This window comes from Dreissena polymorpha, chromosome 13, assembly GCF_020536995.1.
Source record: "Dreissena polymorpha isolate Duluth1 chromosome 13, UMN_Dpol_1.0, whole genome shotgun sequence".
Classification (NCBI taxonomy): domain Eukaryota; kingdom Metazoa; phylum Mollusca; class Bivalvia; order Myida; family Dreissenidae; genus Dreissena; species Dreissena polymorpha.
In genome coordinates this window covers 43,146,099-43,162,359 of record NC_068367.1, presented here as the reverse complement: position 1 = coordinate 43,162,359, position 16,261 = coordinate 43,146,099, and the positions used below count along the sequence as shown (strand labels likewise).

The 16,261-nt window shown below is 32.2% G+C and overlaps 1 protein-coding gene across 1 annotated transcript in view; it reads right to left on the bottom strand.

Moving 5' to 3' along the window:
* Nucleotides 1–13,802, bottom strand: part of LOC127856170 (transcription intermediary factor 1-alpha-like) — a 273,940-nt gene extending 260,138 nt beyond the window's left edge. The window contains exon 1 of the mRNA XM_052392234.1: nt 13,792–13,802. The gene's annotated coding sequence lies outside the window, so the exon portion shown is untranslated. The remainder of the gene's footprint in view (nt 1–13,791) is intronic.
* Between the last annotated feature and the right edge of the window lie 2,459 nt (nt 13,803–16,261).

The following is a 16,261-nucleotide window of genomic DNA, read 5'->3' as shown; positions in this document are numbered from 1 at the left end:
TTACGACTATGTGCTCATACCTACTTTCGGAAATCATCATGAAATTATGTCCGTACTTAACGAACTAACATGACTAAGTTAATTGAATTAGAGAAAAAAATAATCAACAGAGAAAAAGTATAAGTTCATGCACATGGGCATGTGAAATCACGTCCGTACACATAGCATCATTAACTTAGGAATGGAAACAACGAAATATAAAGTTTGGTATGATATACATGTGAAATTAAAGAGAATGGTGTAATTAAAGTTTTTTAAGATAAGTGGTACAGAAAATACACGTCGAATATATTTTTAAAGATATTTCTTGCTATATTTGATCGAGAATGTAACCCGCCTCCCAGTTTCGCTGAATGGATCAAGTTCCCCACGGGTACTACTTCTACTTCCCCGTACCCCCAATTTTATTTTCGTACCCTACATTTTTCGTACCCATTTTTTTTCGTACCCAATTTGTTTTCGCACCAAAAATTTTTCTCGTACCCAAAAAAATTTCCGTACCCATTTTTTTTTCCTACCCAATTTTTTTTCGTAACCAAATCTTTTTTCGTACCCAACTTTTTTTTTTGAAAAATTTTCGTACCCATTTTTTTTCCTACCCAAAATTTTCGTACCCCCATACACAATTGTGGTGATGTAGATAAACTTAAATAGATGGTTTTATATCAATCCTCTTCAAAATGCATCGTCACACCAGTACTGTCAGTACTTAGATTAACTACAGTTCGGCAAAAGTTATGGTTAGTTTTGTAACAATCTATAATACAATTCCTCGACACACACTTGGTCAGATTACGATTGTATTAAATGACAGTACGAATAACATATAAAGCTTTGAATGTGCTTGGCACAATTGTTCACTTAATATGAACACACACACGTTTTGTATTCTGTATGATAGCGTATATGGTACACCCTGATGCTGTGATGATGTCAACATTCTATGACGACATGATATGAAAAACGTGTCATGGCTTAAAAATAATGCATCGTGTCTACTTAAACTATGATTGCAAGTCATTTTCACAAGAGCATGACGCCAAATATTATGCTGATTTACCGACTTAGATCATGTCGACCGAATATTTTTTCGGGAAAAGTCGGACCACATTTACGTCGAGACTTTAACTTAATGTCGTTATGGCGAGTAAAACTAAGAGGGAAAAACCTACAAAACTATAACGAAATACAATGATAGTTTACAGTAAGTCGATATAAACTAATCCGGCATGACCATATTATTTGGGTGTACCTTATTCTATGACGGCATAATATGATAAAGTTATCATGGCGTAAAAATAACTCATCGTGTCGACTTTAACTATGATGGAAAGTCATTTTCACAAGAGCATGGCGCAAAACATTATGTTGATTTGTCGACTAAGATCATGTCGACCAAATTTCTTTTCGGGAAAAGCCGGAAACATTTACGTCGAAACTTTAACTTAATGTCGTTATGACGAGTAGAATTAAGAGGGAAAAACCTACAAAACTATGATGGCATACCATGTTATTTCACAGTAAGTCGATATAAACTAATCCGGCATGACCATATTACTGGGGTGTACCATAAACGCTGCCGTAATTCTGTGCTTACCGCTCGCATGTCATAATATTAAAATATAAAACAAAGTCTTTTTACTGCGCTCTCACTCTCTATAATATCTGTTGAACAATTGATAATGTTGTTATGGTATCATCGATGTTAAGAGAAAGAACTAGATACCTATTTATAAAAAAATCACTAGTCAATTATAAAAAGGAAAAACTGATATAGTTCAATGCAGAGTATTATATCAAATAATTGGAGAATATCAGAAGTGCTATATAAAATTGTTTTAAAACAGCATCTCAAGTATTCGTTTTTAACAAAGCATATGTATAACTGGCATTAATTAATATAATGAATAGGTTGTTCCTCAAATAGACTGCGAATATTGAATTTACATAAGATGTTCATTTTGTGATTATTAAGTTAAACGAATCCGTTTTTTTAATTTCGCCACATTTGACCAATTTCAGAATGTATTTAAAAAAAACATTTTCTGTTCATAACACATTTTAATGTTTTCAATTGAAGTTGGTTTATGTTTCAAACCGATTGATTTAATTGCCAATGTAATCTTAATGGATAAATTAGATATACGTTTAATCTGTAGAGCATGTATGTTTAAAGGCAGACTTATTTCTAAGGTATTCTCAATAATTTATTACTTTAATTATCTTTAAGGAATTAATTGTCATACTTATTTTGGTATTATACGTTGTAATGTGGCAAATGTTGCGTGAAATAATTTGATAAATATTGAATTGAAACAAACACATAGTAGACAACAGCAGACTGAATGTATTCAGAAATTAGATAATTTGCCCTTATTTTGTCATCTTATAAGATACATGTACCTTAGAATCTACACATTTGAAGCAGCCATGTGTAGTTTGTTCGTCAAACACGAGATCAGATGATGGTATGAAAATGTATTATTGGCAGTATAAAAGCGAGAATTAAACAATGTATTTTTATTTCGTTTTCTCGCTACAAATTATAACGCAGCAAAATAAAGTCCAATGTGGAATGTGTGTGTCGAATAATTTATAATGGAGGATCAAATTTTAAATTAAACTAGATAAATCTTATTATGTCAGGATCTTTAGTTTGTGGTTATTCACAAGAAATCTCCCACAATTAACGTAAGTTCTGTTATAACTTGTAATTGTATTTCAGGTGAAGAATTTGATGATAAGGAAGTTGAGGTGTCTGATAATCGTGTTTTTATATTTTTTAATTCGTTGCCATCTTGTCTAAAGAATAAAACTAAAAGCACAATGTTTCCTGTAGTTTGCAAACTAATAGGTAGGCCTATGGAAACCTGTTTATCCCTAATACTTTGTAAGGCTGAAAGCCCGAATGGCATATGCCCTAAAAATGTTTTCGCAGACTGGAACAACTCTCAAAGAATTGACGTAAACCGTGTGGTTCTTGCACTACAGTTCCCGTAAATAACACATGTGTGCCAACATTGTTTCAAGTGTATAACAGGTGTAATACTCAAGGTATGCGATGAAAAAAAAACCTAACTTCCAATGTGTGATATCTTCTAATAAGGTTTTAAGTTGATAGTAATACCTATTAGTGTCTTTAAGATATGAACTTTACCCAAATGTATATAAAAACATTTTAAATGGTAAAAATTCATATAAATAAATCAAGGTTAAGCACTGTACTTTCAATCAATAAGATATGCCAATCTTCCATGATCATTCAAGTTTATCACTCTAAACGTTTTCTTTCTATGTCCAATACAAACATTATCTAATCCGGTCGGCCATAAATACAACCTAAATCAAGTTTACCATCTCTTACTACTTTGTTGTGAAGAGTGATAGTGCTACTATATAATTTAAATGACAATTTAAGCGACTGTAAAATACATCTTAATGTGCATGAATAAACATATGACACGTATAGAAGGATGGGAGAGTCCATTAGGCATAAATGGGTTAAAGAATGCGTAAGCCGCGTCGTGCGATAAAACATGTCTTGAGTCAATTGCGTCCAGCGAGGCCCAAGACCAGCCTGCGCATTAACCCATTTATGCCTAGTGGACTCTTCCATCCTTCTAAATTGGATCAATTTAATTCCGAAATTAGGGATGTCTAGTATATTTATTTCTATATTTAGAATATTTTTTACAGAAATTTATTTAAGCAAACACCGTAGACCCTGATGAGACGCCGCATCATGCGTTTTTCTAGACGCTAGGCATAAATGGGTTAACACAGTCAGATCAGAGAGTACCTTGTCCGCTACAATGACGTTATGGTCGCATTAATGGACAGGGTTGCTTCTGAAGAGGATTCGCGATTGCACAATATGGTCAAGAGCAACGCTGCTACGAGAGCTTGTATGCTTGTATGCATATGAAGGCAAAATTAATGTATAAGTCGAAAAAATGCAAAATAAATTATTACCCTGTTGTACCATGTATCCACATGCTAGCTATTGTTTACAAACGTCTAATTGTGGCTAAGGAAAATCTGACAACCGCGTGGTTTATGTTATATTTAGAATCGACTGTATTGTTTTTGGGCAACAGTAAATGGATCCCGTGAGTGATCCTTTACGAAAACTAAAAAATACGTGTTTCTAGACCAAGTTTCGCATTTATCAATAAGTATTTAGCACAGCGCGGTATTTCAGACACTTCCGGATTTATTACGGCATATACTTAAAGTTTTTTCAAAGTAAGCATATTTACAGACTTCACTACACAATAAACAAAGTAAAAGACCATGCACAATCTTCATAAACATGAATTATTAAATTACTTCCATTCTTTATAACAATATAGTCTTTTAGTCTAAGCGGATCGGAGAAGCGTCTTAGATCCTATTTACAATCGATGTGCAAAAACAATCAACATCAAGTTCGGTTCAGGTAACATAACATAATGATGCAATAGCATATTATAACTTATTGTTTTTCTGTGTTCTGATTATTGTTTTCAGCATTCACGCTATTTCAGATCATAAGGTTAATTACAGTTTAATTACATACAATTAACAGCCTACTGAATATGCGATTTGGTGTGACGACTCTGACTAAATGCTCATTCTCTCGCTTAAAAATATGATCCATCCATATATCAATATATCTTTTCATTTAAACAGTTTCAATTAAAAGCTGTCTTTGTCTTCAAACAAATAATTGATCTTAAATCACATTTGTATCGGACTAGTGAACTACGAGAAAGTAAAGCCCTATTTTACATATATAATATTGATGTTGTAGTTTAAAGAATATTGTATTTTACATTAAGTAGTCATTACAATAAGTGTCACTGTATCAATGAGTACGGAAATAAGTATGAATCCTTTTAAGTGTATAATATTTGTTTAAAATCAAGCACCGCATAACCCTTTATGTGATAATTAAATTGTTGTTATTTTGTTATATATTTTACTCAGCAAAGATATTATTATTTTGCACTTTGTATTGCCATTCTTACAAAAAAAACTGTTAATAACTGTATGTTTTTAATTGATTATCTTTACAATATTTGTATAGAGGTAATGCTCTGCTTGAAAAATTCGACCACACCATTCGTTCAACGCAAATATATTAAATAAATGAAAATTATTTAAGGCACATACTTAAAAGCTTTGTATGATATTTAAATCAAAATTATGAGAAAACTGCATGACCATGCCTGAAGATAGATTTCGATAGATTAATGCATTATATACATATCCTCATTTAAATTCTTAAAGCACACATACAATTAAGGCTTAATAAAATATTTAAGTATATGCTCTCGACATACTTATTGCCGGTTAAACTTTCATATAAATACTAAGTTAGCCTTATAATCAAACGTAACGTATGTGCGTTTTTTTATTAAGTGTTCGTTTAAGTCAATTTTCAAACAAAACTTAATTCTATTTATATTGTTAAATGAGAATGAACAGTGTTAATTCATTTAAACAATTAATCAATTAAATAGCGATCATTTTATTATGAACTGGCATACAATGACTGATTACTGATTATAACACAATCTTCTAAATAAAGCAACACTATTAGATCTGACATGCAGTGGAATATTTGCATGAACTTGCTTGGGTTTCATTTGATGACATTTTTTGACATCCACATTAGGTTAGAAATAAACAAAAACAAACAAGCTTTTCAATCTAACATTACAGCCGAAAAATACTGATTTTAAAAGCTATGCAAACTGCTGTTGTTTTTGTTTTCCAAATAGTGTAATACTTTTCTTTTCAAATTTATTTTTGTTCAAAGGAGTTTTATTTCGTTTTCCACTTTATTTGTTAAAAACAAATAGGTTAAAATATTACTCCGTCAATTGAAACAAAATGTTACTGCACTTTATCATTATCTATTTGATTGTGTTTCATCGGAATCGAAATAATATGTATATAATTTGTAAAAGACAAAAACAGTTATTTCTTGACTTGGTGTGTTACTTTGATTAGTGAAGAACAGCCTATGTTTCTTTTTAATGATGACCTAAGATTCTACATTTCTACTAATGATTTATTCATGTGCATGATTTTAAAATTTGAATTTAAACTTTATTGTCACTCAAGTGATAAATTATTTTTGATTGAATTATGTATTTGCAGCTACATTCTGTATTCTGGTTTGTAATATGCGCATCATTTAATGCTTTGCATCAATGGCTCATATTTTCCGTGTGAATGTATGTTCAAACACAAAACGGAAATATATAAACAACCCTCATTTAAAAATATATTTACATATTTTAGTTTCATGTTTAATTTATTGTACTTATTGTGTGCTAAATTATCAATCAAAGAACTTGCGGACAGTAGTATATATGTAACTGAATACGATGTATGTTCATACCAACAACGGTATGCGTAGCATAAAAAAAAAAGGCAAACAACTGTACCACAGTAGCAATACCAATAACACAAATATCAAAATAATAAAATAATGAACATAAAGGCCGTGACGGCGTCGTGGACTAGCGGGCCGAGACGCTCCTCAAGTATAGCCTTCGTCCGGCCACATAGCGGGCCGAGAAGCTCTCCAAATAGCTCTGGTGCGGCAACATACCTTGTGTGGCGCTCGGTCATGAAATCCTTTTCAATGGCCAGTACCCATTCCCAGATTCAAGAATGGTAGTTGTCAGTCACTGACCTGTGTATTTAGAAGTGATAAAACAGCAAACCCAGAAACATCGAGTTTGTAAACTTAGCACTGTTATATGACCAATGACTAAAATACAAAACAACAAGGAATACATCTAAAAAGGATAGCGCGGGTTTCATTCCGAATCTGGGAGCATTCTCAACATCGTTTCTTAAAACGCAACTATCTGATTCTTTTCAGGATAGTGTTAAACTTCTTAAGAGTTAAAAACAATCGAGAAGAATGTATAGGTTGTTTTTAAATTAATTTCATAACATATAACCACTGCAATGACCAAATACTTGTGTTGCTATTTTAAATACTATACTTCAAGTTACATTTGCTCTTAATGTAACAATTCTAGCAGACATTATTTGGAATTAAACGCGTGTGGCAAACGTTAAAAGTAAGACACGTACATTAACGGCATCTTGTACGATTGAGTGATTGAGTTATTCAAATTCGTACTGGCAACATACATGCATATTCACATGACCATGTATGTTTGCTCAAAATGAATGCCATACATTAGACAGGCCAATAAACAGCATCGATACGATTGAGAAAAATAAATTCAAACCATCTGAAATATAGATTATATTTTAATGTGTCGCATTAAAATGTGTATTATAGGTGTGTCATTATATGAGTCAAATGATGAATAATATTAAACATATACGTCTTAACTGATTATGGGATTAACAAGCAATATTTCATTAGGCCCCGCGGGATAGATTTTAGTTTAACAACAACGATCAAAATAAGCGGAGTTTGTGATTTATTGATACGTTCATTAAAATAAATCATACAGGACATAACCTAACACGGTGTGTTTGTTTAATTATTACTAAGGACATTAACCTTATTTAAACAAGGGCCACGGTCCTATGAGAGTATTATTTTTCATTTAAAATTGATTAAAATGGAAATTATACCCATGGCTTTTTTCTCAAACATATCGTCGATGTCAATTGATCCCTGTAATTATAAACCACTTCAGGTATAGAACGCGTGTTTGATTCTCCAAATGGACAATGTGTTCATTTTTTTTATACTTTTAACGTTTTTAACGTAGCATGTAACGGTTTCCCCGGGTGATGCTTATTATAAAAGATATGAACGGCGCGATAACAAACAAAAAACACTGGTTGGTTAATGTGAATAAGTCAAGGCCGTCTACAACTATTGAGATTGAATTGTGTAGTGTATGGTTGTACAAAGCTGAAAACAAAGCCTTGAACTTGCACAAAAAACTTCTCTATATTTGTTTTACTTTTAACATGTTTTTTCTGTTTATTAACAGATCAGTTCCGAATGTTGTATTTACCAAAGCATGAAACTGTTCATACAATTATGATACTGGTATAATAAAAAATGGCTGAAAGATAAAATGCAATTAAATGTCGTGGTGTCATAATAGATATGGTATGAGCCTATCCTTAGCAACGTAACGAATATTTAGGGGCATTATTGTTTACAATAAATCTTTTATCACACTATCCATAATTTTATAAATAGAATTCTTTAATTTTGGAAATTATTAATAGATGTTTAACTATGAAGAATACAATAGTATAAATAAAAATAAAAAAAAATTATTGAAATTTTGCAAAACATGAACAAGAAAATGCAAAAAGGCATACCTTGATGTAAAATTTTAATGCGTTTGAGACCAGTAATTTGACTTGTATGCCAACATTTTCCATAAGGTTGTATACATACCTAATGCCAAGACAAATATAATATGATATATATTTCAAAATGATTGCTAATCAAAGTACAGTTTCAATGCCTCAAGAATTATAATCTAATCAACCGTTAACAATCTTCGTCAAACCGGTCAAACTTAATAAATTTGTCTAGCACGTTTTCTGTCCCGTCATTAAGTCAGTACAAATAGCGCGTCGGCAAATCGACAATTATCAAGTATGAAGGCGGAGTTATATTGACCAATCAAAATTGTATATGGCCATGTGTGTGAGCTTTGAATATTCACTTCAGTAGGAAAGTCAGGCCATGATAGACAGCCGAGCAGAATCACACTTCTATCCAGGAAACGGCCTCGTGTCATAACGAAGTAAGTGTGTTAAGCGATTTGGACATGATATAAATCGAAGCTGTCTAACTTACATTAGCATTTGACGTTAAAAAATGTCATAATCAGCATTGGAATTTACAAAATTAAGTTACTGTACTTATCCTGCCACATGCCTTTTTATCAGCCTGATAACCAGGTAACATTATATCCCAAAAGATATTAGGCTAGTTGACCACGTGACGTCGAATATCTGTCAGTCGCTCTGTTTTACTGTGAAATGAAGTCATTTTTTTACGAAATGACGTCATTATTCCAGCGAAACTCTTCAGTTAAACCCTTTACAATGTAAATAAACGGTGAAAAAAAAACATAAAAATAAAAAGAAAAGTTGTGACATTATAAATAGAATAATAGGTTGGTGACGTGGATGGAGAATGGTTATCTGGCTCGTCGGAGGATCTTATCGGGTTCGCCTTCGGCTCACCCTATAAATTCCTCCGACTTGCCAGATAACCAATCTCCATCCACGTCACCAACTTATTATTCTATCTATATATATATATATATATATATATATATATATATATATATATATATTGGACAGAACAAATAGACGAAGTATAGATATGTCTCTTAACATAGTTACTGCATGCGTTTTAAATAATATAAATACATGGCTTTTTCACGAAACCGTAAGAGATCCCTGGAGTATGCAGCATTTTATTTAAAGTATCACAGCATCTCACATATACATATTGGAAACCACAGCGTGTTGTTGGCCTTAACGTGTTAGAGTTTCATACCACGTGTACGCAAATTAAATAAATAAAAAGAATTCGCCGTTTGCATCGATATTTTTTATTAACTTCAACCAAAACGATCCGAATGTATTTTACTTTGTATAGTGTTTGTTCGCAGTTTTCGAAGTATTTTATTCATATAACGACGGTTAGTTAACCCTCTCACACTTTTCTTAGCTCGGTAATTAAAGTTAACTTATAAGCATAAATGTTCCTCATGCTTAACAATTAATGTTTATAGCGGTAAAGCATACATGTACATAAGACTGAGAATGTGGCATGTAAATTGAATTTATTCAATTTCAAGTAGGTAACCACAGATTATACAGTAGTAAACGGATGAGTAACGCTAACGCTAGTATCTGACCACTGAATCGGAGGAAGAGGCAAACTTTCCGTAACAAATACAATCCTATAAAAGAGTAAGGAATATTATCGAGCAATCGTCGGATCTACAGTCCAACATCCTATCAATGGAGCCTCTCGAAATCAGTGTTTTTGTAGTAACTGATTTTGGTGTTTTTATCCAGAGCCAAATTATATAGTGTTATTGTATTGTGCAAATCATCACTCAATAAGTATTAAGTATAGGATACCGTGGTGTAGTGTATATGGTGTCCGCCTAGCGACCATGTGGTCACGGATTGGATCCCCACAAAGGGAGCGTTCCTTAGGTCTCACCCTAAATCATCAAGTACTGGTTATAGGCACAGGAAACGCACTAATGAACGTTACAAAGTATTAAGTTCTTACAATGTAATCGAGATAAAATAAAAATGTTTCAACAAGTATCAATTGCATTCAAATGAAACTTCATATAATTACAGGAAATATCAGATTTATTAGAGGATACAGGAGGTTTTAGTATGTTTTAATACTTATGAAGTTCTTAATACAATGTTAATAAAATATATATTCTACTGAAATTAAATGCATGGGACATTTGTTTCCTATTGCAACAATATTAAATTTTCGTTTTAAATTAACAAGATATCTCTTAAAAGGTATTTTGGTGAACATAACATTTTAAAAGCAATTTAAGCATTTTGCATGGGAATATAAACAGGTATAAAGTTGAATAGAACAGAAATTCTGCTATTTTTCAAAACGTCATACTTCAATTAAAAGCAAAAACCTGTAATTCAAAAGTGAAATTCAAGTCTTTCTTGCTGAATAATATTATAAAGTTAATTAATAAAATTGTCATTAATAAGTTGAATTCATATTGGCTTTGGTATTGAGCTTCAGACAGCCGTATTGTCCTGCGGCCTCAGGCCAATACGGCTGTCCTCAGCTCAATAACAAAGCCAATATGAATTCAACTAATTAATAAAATTATAATATAATACAATATACACTACATTATTCTTATATGTATATTAATTATTAACGCCTAAAGCTCACCGTATATAATACCAAACCGAATTCATTGTGCGTACTTAGAATTCCTAAACATATTGCGTGGACGTGTTTATTTTTTGTTATTTGGGATAGTGTGTGCGAGTGATTACTATTCACACTTATTATGCTGCTCTAACACGAGACGCACATTCATTTGATGATATTTGTCTACATCGACGAATCTTATTCTTTGAATACCAAAATGTTCCATTTATCATATCACCGTTATCTTAATGCAATGATAAACTAGATTCCATGACTCAAAGACAAAGATTTACTCTTCGTCAGTGAGAGGTTTATTGACCTAAATCGACAACATAAATTCAACAAGAAATATAAAATGTATCCAATTACCTTTACATTAAATGTATCACTATTTTCATACAATATTATGACATTTAATATATCGTATATGCTGAAAACAAAACCACAATCAAGTAAAAGTTTGTGCAATCACACGGCATAAGCAAAGCTGATTCTTAAAACTCTATGTTTCGAAAGCAATATCGAATTTGTCATCAACATAAACTCAGAAGTTAAAAATCAGAATGTAAAAAGTACTTCAAAGAAAATTACTGTATTGATCGTCACGGCTGTAACTTGAACCACTATATTCATGAAGTAGGAACTACGCACGTCACAGATAGTCATTAATTAGCCTTATAACACTCGATATTGAAATTTCAAATTGCCACAGTAATTGTTCCATAAATAACTAATGATGACAAAAGAGAGAGATAACCAGAAAGATAAACTCATGATTCCCGAACCAGGTAATCACGTAATCGATGTTGCTTCTTTGAGAAAAGGATAAATATTAAATATAATAATGCTGGCAAAATACAAACACGGTTTGTTTGAAATAGGTAAATCGTATCTTCCTTCGTTCGTTTAAAAGTATTACCTAACTATAAACAACATGCAATTTCATTTTTTAACTCCTTACGGTAGTTCATTGTGCCTTGTTTTACGAAGAATCTTGATTGATTTTACCTGTGTTTGAACATAACCTTGTTATTCCTTTTATGAATATTTTATTAGCATTTTAATGGGACCTTTTCATAGATTTTGGCATTTATTGAAGTATGTCATTACATGCTTTAAATTGATACATGTAAAGTAATAATAAAACTAAAGAAAGGAAAAAAGTAATCCTGAAAAGGGCTCGAACTACTAACCTTTGGATAAAAAGTCTAGCACTTTGACCACTCGACCATCCGTGCTCATATACTTAGTGGTGTATTTTTTATTTTGTTTAAGCAATCCGCGTAATGTCACAAAATATAACGATTACAAATTAAGCGCTTTATAACTTTCAGGTTTTTAAATCGTCAAACGATGCATATAATGAGTATTTTCGAGTATAGAAAATATTCAGAATAAATTGTTCCCTCGCAAATATAATAACTACGACGATTTGCAAATGTGAAAAGTTTCAAATTTGACAATTTACCAAAACGTATGAAAGGTCCCTTTAAAAGCCGTGGTTAGCACCCGGAATGTGCTATTTGTATTTGTTTAAATATTTTAAGATACATTTTCCCTTTTATAATGCAATTAAATTTATGTTTTCCAATCTTTAAAGGCAATTGTCTAAGACGAACCACCACCGACAATATAAATAGAAATCTCATATGTGTGAACCAATGCACGAATGTGTGAACACACTATCAAACATATTCACAATCATTTTGCGTAAGCAGGAAAAAACACGTTAATAATGTCAGTAAGAGGTCTGTAATTTATTTTCATCTATGTGACTATACCTAACGAGACTAGGCATTATAAGAACACATGATTAACCAAACAGATAAGTAAAACTGAGATTATTTATAGCGATCAGTGTGAAAAATTTGAGCGATTAGTAATGTATTCCCACTTGGTCTAGATTTATACACAAAGTACAATTAAATATGTTAATAAAAGTGTATCTTTTTTACATATAATCAGAATTCATATAATTAAGCAGTAACATGTAACATCAATATTTTATATTTCTCATCTGACAACTAAATTGCTGGAGGCAAACAAATCGGAATTTAATGTTCAGCTGAGATTCAACACAGCAATTTAATGTAAAACAGACCATGGTTTTCATAATATTTTGAGTGTACGGCTTACCATATTCCCTTAACTGTTTACTAGTGTAAACATACAATGTAGATAAAAACAAAAAGTGATGTAACTTTCAGTTATTAATGCCGCCGAAGTATTGGTTATTTCCAACTTACTGAATTTTTCTTTCACAATATAGGGAGAATGTTCAGTTACCATTATTTGTTGAAACACATAAATCTAGATTGTATGTGTATACAATACATTACACACATATTAAATACTAATAGTTTTCATTTTCACACAAAAAAATATCATACACGCATATTATGAAGGCGATTTTACTGATAAAGCATAGGAACAATAGCATTTATACTTAGTATATGACGAAAGATGCTTTCAAGATATTACATGATGCAGGAACACACTTTGACAGGTCGCGAAATTATGCAAAATTTACCTGAATAACATTCCAGCCACACCGGATCCACTACCGTTGTTTTTTTATACAACTCAGAAAGAAAATAAGGATTGAAAACTTACTTATTGCCATTAGGAATCGCATTTGTAATGTGTAAATGTGTAAATCCTCTATGATTTCGAATTAGTTTTGCTTTCGGCGGTCATTGTAGCTGTTGTAATTTATGTACAAATGCTCATTGAACCTTAATTTTGTGGTTAAACTGCACTATTGTTATTGTCTGTCAAAAAGGGAGCTTAACAGGGACGCTGAATATATAAGGGGCTGAGTGCTTCAAGAAAACTGCAATATTATATTTTAACGATTTAAACTTTTGCACCAAAACTAAGCATACAACTTCAAAATGGCGTCTAAATTGTCAAAATTTTAGATTCGCATATAATGCCGAGTTGTTCCTCGTTTCTGATTGACTGAATCAGAATCTGATTGGCCGACCTTTTTCTGTATAGACCGTGTTTTTTCCATATTGGCCGACTTTTTCTCGTATAAGGCGAATTTTGAGCTTTATCGGCGAGGCTCGACTCGTATGGGGCGAACAAATTGAACACATTCTCGTCTAATGTTATAAAGTTAATTGATAATTTATGATATTACGTATCGTCTGTAGATATCAGTAAATGGTCATAAAATTGCACATCTGTTATCGTGATTTTCTTTGAGAGATCCATTGAGAAACGTGAACCGTGTTACAAGACGCAGTGTCGCCTTCATCAAAAAGTTATCGACTATTCAAGGTTTCATAGATTGCAGGGTTCATGATGAGATATACTTAATTTTATTGCTTTAATCAGTATTTATGCTTATAGGGGCCCTCCAACGTTTTGGTTAATTGACAAAATTAAAAAGAGTTGTTTCAGATTCGTAAATTTTCGTTTTTTGTTATGATATTTTTGAGGAAATAGTAATACTGACCATTGCCATGCTCTTAAATATCCATTATATGCATCTTTTGACGATTTGAAAACCTTAAAAGTATAAAGCGTCGTGCGACGCGAAACGATTGCATAATTTGGAAAGATCTGTTGTAGTTATATTTTGAGAAACCAAGAAGATTGCTTATATAGGTAAAAAAAATACATCAGCTCTAAGCATGAGCATGAATGGTCGAGTGGTCTAGGCAGTTGACTTTTTACTCCAGGACTCCAGGGGTCAGTGGTTCGAGCCCTGTTGAGGGTTACTTTTTTCCTTTTTTAAATTGTATTCTTGTTGTTTTTTTACCTGAGATTTTTTTGTCAAATGTTTAAATTTATTAATATAAAGCATTTAATGACATGCTTCAATACATACCAAATTATGTTGGACTGCCCCTGTAAGTGTTAGTATATGACTCCCTTTAAAATATTATACTTCAATTAACTACTTAATTACTTCAAATACAACCTATATTGGTTTGAATGAATATTCATATAAGTCAAATAACTTTAATTTGCGTTAAGCGTTTCTTAAATATCTCACAAATGATGAAAATCTCAACATATTAATATAAGCAGTTTATACTGTTTGGACCATATGGCTGCTTTCATACAAAACAGAAGTCGTGTATAATCGTACAGACGTAACTAAATGCAATACATTGGCATACCGATTTTGCTATGAGCAACATAACACGAAACCTCAAAAAAATATGCCACCGAAACTCTTCCGATAACACAAAACATTTTTCAAAACAATCAATAGGATCAAAATCTGAACAACATTTGATATTGCGTTGCCGAAGGAATGATAGTGCGGCCAAGAGATCATGAAGTCCCGGGTTCGATCAGGTATATTAAAATCAGTTAATCAGATAAGAGAACCTGATTCGGTGTAATTGGGTTCATGGGTAACGTAGGGCTGGTGGTCTATCGGGATTTATTGACTCTCATTTAAAACTTTAAATTCATATTCACGAATTCATCTTAATTAAAGTCATGGAAGCCTTCAAAAATGGTTTAAAACAGTGGCAACACAACAATTAACACTTCGCGGAAAAGTAACAGTGGTTAAAACATTTGCCCTACCAACAATTATGTACAAATTGTCAGCACTCCAACACTTAATCGTGATATTACATCCGATATATACATCTATATTCCAATAGTCATGGAATTATCATCCTGAAAAAATAAAACGAACAACCCTGGTGAAACCAATTAAACAGGAATTTCTAAAGCTCACCGATATGACCGCGCTTTTATACGCAAATCAGGCCGGTTGTGTAAAAAAGATTAACATACATTAACAATACACGACAGTGGAAAATTTTCTATAAATTGTGGAAATCTTGTCTTTAAATGTTCACTTTATATAAAACATATAGTTTCATATTTTAAAAATGTATTCCGCACATATGTCATTGTTTCTTGGAATAAGATTAAATCAAAATAAAAGAGAATAACATATTGATAAACTGATTATATGGAATAACTTGATGATATGTTTTTATAACTAAACTGGTTTACTATTGGTATAAATTTCTTAGAACTCATATCCGGCTTTAGGTAAAAAACCTATTATACATTTGACGTTTTTTTAAACCATTAATGAAATACCTTGGGAAGTAGAATGATGCTACACTCCAAGATGGGAACAACATCAAGCGCATCAAGAACCAGCTCACTCAAGGGCTGAAACAGATTGACAGAAGCGGACTACCTGGCAAATCCAAGGAATGGTTATTCCATAATGGACTTCTCCTACGACTTATGTGGCCACTGATGCTTTATGAGATAGCAACAACAGCGGTGGAAGGACTGGACAGAACCATTAAAAGGTATTTGGTGTACCACTAAGCTTAAGCAACATTCGGCTCTACGGACGATCGAATC